Raw genomic sequence first — 4,400 nt, 5'->3', positions numbered from 1 at the left:
CTTCCTTCCTTCCTTCCTTCCTTCCTTCCTTCCTTCCTTCCTTCCTTCCTTCCTTCCTTCCTTCCTTCCTGCCTTCCTTCCCTAGCTGTCTTGGACTTTGTAGACTAGGCTGGCTTTGAACTCACAGAGCTCTGCCTGCTCTGGCTTCTGAGGGCTGGGATTAAAGCTGTGTCCCACCACACCCACTGGGTCATCTTTTAACAGTGTAGTCTTGGTGCCATTAAAGGCCAGATGGTGGTTTTACAGCGCTGTGCCGTTGGCATCATATGCGGAACTGTCTTCCACCAGAGGGTCACCAGGCAAAGAAACAAGGAGAACAGGTGGTCACACTTTCACCTCTGCTCCAGTCAAGCTGGGTTCTGCCAAGGTCTCTTATCGCCTAATTTGGGCTTTATTTGTTAATGAATAAACTGCACCAAAAGGGGTTTCTATTATTCTAGTGTTGTGCTACTTTAAAAATTGTATGTATGTATGTAGGTACGTACTGTGTGTGTGTGCATGCACGCACACACACCATATGTTTAGAGATGCCTTGGAGAATAGAAGAAAGCATTGGATCCCCGGGAGCTGAGTATATAGGTCATTCACTGTGAGCTGCTCAATACAGTCGCTGGGAATAGAACTTGGGTCCTCTGCAAAGACAGCACAAACTCTCAATCAATGCACCATTTTCCTATCCCGTGTCTTGTGACTTTGAGTGTCAAAAAAAAATTTTTTTTTCCTCTACACAATGATACCAGAGAGGATAATGGCAAGATCTCCTTGAGAGGACTCTGGAGTTGTTATTCTGGAGAAGGGTTCCCCTTGCTCCACATCCTTGCCAGCAAGAGCTGTCATTTGTGGTTTTGGTTTTAGACATTCTGACAGGTCTGAGATGGAGTCTCAGAGTGATTTTGATTTGCATTTCCCTGATGGCTAAGGATGTTGAACATTTCTGTGTTCTCATTTGGGATTCCTTTGTTGAGAATTTTCTATTTAGCTCTGTATCCCATTTTTAAAAATTGGATTATTTGGTTTTTTGATATCTAGTTTCTTGAGTTCTTTATACATTTTGGAAATTAGCCCTCTGTGAAATGGGGGGTTGGTGAAGATCTTTTCCCATTCTGTAGGTTGTCACTTTGTCCTATTGATGGTGTCCTTTGTCTTACAGAAACTTTTTAGTTTCATGAGGTATGATTCATTAATTGTTAATCTCAGTGTCTGCATTATTGATGTTCTGTTCAGGAAGTTGTGTCTTGTGCCAATGCCTTCAAGGTCATTCCCCACTTTTTCTTCTATCATGTTTAATGTATCTGGTTTTGTGTTGAGGTCCTTGGTCCACTTGGACTTGAGTCTTGTACCGGACGACAGATATGGATCTTTTACATGATAGATTTCCATTCTTCTACAGGCATACATCCAGTTTGTTCAGCACCATTTGCTGAAGATGGTTCCTTTTTCCCATTGTATAATTTTGTGTTCTTTGCTTAAAAAAAAAAATCAAGTGTCTATAGGTGTGTGGATTTATATCTGGGTCTTCAATTCAATTCCATTGACCCACTGTCTGGTTTTAAGCCAAAAACCACGTGGCTTTTTATTACTATAGCTCTGTAGTAGAGCTTGAAACCAGGAACGATGATTCCTTCAGAAGTTTTGTTGTTGTTGTTGTTGTACAGGATATTTTTAGCTAGCCTGGGTTTTTTTGTTTTTTTTATATAAAGTTGAGTATTATGTTCCTGTGTACTGTGTAAAGATCCAAATGCTGGTTTCTTGTGCTCCCCATATATGGTTGCTCTGAGAATCTCCTCTCTCAATGTTGTGTAAACATCGTTTCCCAATTGTTCCCTGATACTTCAATAAAGAAGCTTAACAGCCAATGACTGAGCAGAGGAGAGAATCCGGCTGGACATCCTGTCAGCCAGGGGAGGAGGAGAGAGAAAATGGAAGTGGGATTCAGCCATGAGGAAAGGTCCAGGAGATATCATGAGAGAGCAGCTGGAGAAGAGAAAGCCATTAAAATGCAAGTATCTCTGGGATTTTAGCTAGAAGTTAGCCAGATTATCTTGGAGGGTTAAAACAGGTTAATACTGCTTAGTTGTTGTGTCTTAAACTTGTTAAATAAATATAATAGCCCAGTCTCAATTATTTGGTGTTAGCTGGGTTAAAAGAAGCTGCAATACAATTTTAAAATAACCATTAACAATTGTTCTTTCAAGGTCTGTAAAGAATTGTGTTGGAATTTTGATAAGGATTGCATTGAATATGTAGATTGTTCTTGGTAAGATAGCCATTTTCACTATGTTAATCCTACTGATCCAAGAGCATGGGAGATCTTTTCATCTTCTTCCATTTCTTTCTTCAAAGACTTGACATTCTTGTCATACAGGTCTTTCACTTGCTTGGTTAGAGTTACACCAGGGTAGTTTATGTTATTTGTGGCTATTGCGAAGGGTGTTTTCCTGCTTTCTTTTTTAGCCTGTTTATCATTTCTATATAGGAAGACTGCCGATTTTTTTTTTTTTTTTTTAGTTAATCCAGCCACTTCACTGAAGGTGTTTATCAGCTGTAGGACTTCTCAGTAAAACTTTTGGGGTCACTTATATAGGTTACTTATCCTCTGCAAATATCAGTACTTTGGTGTCCTCCTTCCCAATTTATATCTCCTTGATCTCTTACTGCCCTAGCTAGAACTTCAAGTACTGTAATGATTAGGTATTGAGAGAGTGGACAACCTTCTCTTGTTCCTGATTTTAGTGGAATCGCTTTGACTTTTTCTCCATCGAAGTTGATGTTGGCTATAAGACTGATGTAAATTAACTTTATTATGTTTAGGTATGTCCTTTGTGTTCCTGATATCTCTAAGACTTTTATCCTGAAGGGGTACTCAATTTTGTTAAAGGCTTTTCAACATCTAATGAGAAGATCTAGTGTTTTTTTCTTTAAGTTTGGCTATGTGGTGGGTCACACTGGCAGATTTTCATATGACCCATCCCTGTGTCTCTGGAATGAAGCCTGCTTGATCATGGTGGATGATCTTTTTGAATGTCCTTGTATTCAATTTGTGGGTATTTTATTTAATATTTCTGTGTCAATGTTCATGAGGAAAATTGGTCTCTAATTCTCTTCTTTTGTTGAATCTTTGTGTGGTTTAGGTATCAGGATACTGTGGCCTCATAAAATGAGTTTGGCAATGTTCCCTATATTTCTATTTTGTATAATAGTTTGTAGAGTATTCATATTAGGTCTTTTTTAAAAGTCTAGTAGAATTCTGTTCTAAAACTATCTGGCCCTGAGATTTTTCTTTTTGGGTTGGGATAATTTTAATTATTATTTCTATTTCCTTAGGGATTATAGGTCTACTTAAATTATTCATGTTATCTTGATTTAACTATGGTAAGTGGTATCTATCAAGAAATTTCTTTTAGATTTCCCAATTTTGTGGAGTAAAATTTTTGAAGTTTGACCTAATAATTCTTTGGATTTCCTCTATGTCTGTTGTTATGCCCCACCTTTTGTTTCTGATTTTGTTAATTTGGATATTCTTTCTCTTACTTTTAGTTAGTTTGGATAGGTATTTGCCTATCTTGTTGATCTTCTCAAAGAACCAACTCTTTCTTTCATGAATTTTTTTGTATTTTTCTCTTTGTTTTTATTTTATTGATTTCAGCCCTGAGTTTAATTATTTACTGCTGTCTATTCTTTGTGTGTGTGTGATTACTTCTTTTTGTTCCAGAGTTTTCAAGTGTGCTGTTATTGTTAATATGAAACCTCTCCAGATATTTTTTTAGTGTAGACAGTGCTATGAACTTGCCTTTCAGCGCAGCTCTCATTGTGTCCCATAAGTTTGTGTATGTTGTACACTCATTTTCATTGAATTCTAGAAAGTCTTTCATTTTTTTATTTCTGCCTTGACTCAGCGGTTATTTAGCAGAGAGTTGTTCAGTTTCTGTAAGTTTCTGACTTTCTGTTGTTTTTGTTGCTGAAATCTATGGTGGTCTGATAATATACAGGGGGTTATTTCAATTTTCTTGTATATGTTGAGACTTGCTTCCTGTGGTCAGTTTTGGAGGAGGTTTCATGAGGTGCTGAAATTGTTTCGGTGAAATTGTTCTATAAATATCTGTTAGGTCCATTTGAGTCATAATATCTGTTAGTTGCATTATTTCTATGCTTAGTTTCTGTCTGAATGACCAGTCCATTGGTGAGATTTAAGTATTGAACCCTCCCAATTATTAATGAATGTATGGGGCTCAATATAATTTAAGCTTTAGTCATGCTTCTTTTATAGGAAACATTTGTGGGTGCCCTTGAGTCTGGGTTATGGCTATTCAGAGTTGAGATGTCATCTTGGTGGATTTTTCCTTTGAGTATGAAGTGTCCGTTCCCATCTCTTTTCATTAATTTGGTTGGAAGTCTATTTT

Source organism: Psammomys obesus, unplaced genomic scaffold (assembly GCF_907164565.1).
Source record: "Psammomys obesus unplaced genomic scaffold, mPsaObe1.curated_primary_1811, whole genome shotgun sequence".
Classification (NCBI taxonomy): domain Eukaryota; kingdom Metazoa; phylum Chordata; class Mammalia; order Rodentia; family Muridae; genus Psammomys; species Psammomys obesus.
This window is presented reverse-complemented; position numbering follows the sequence as displayed.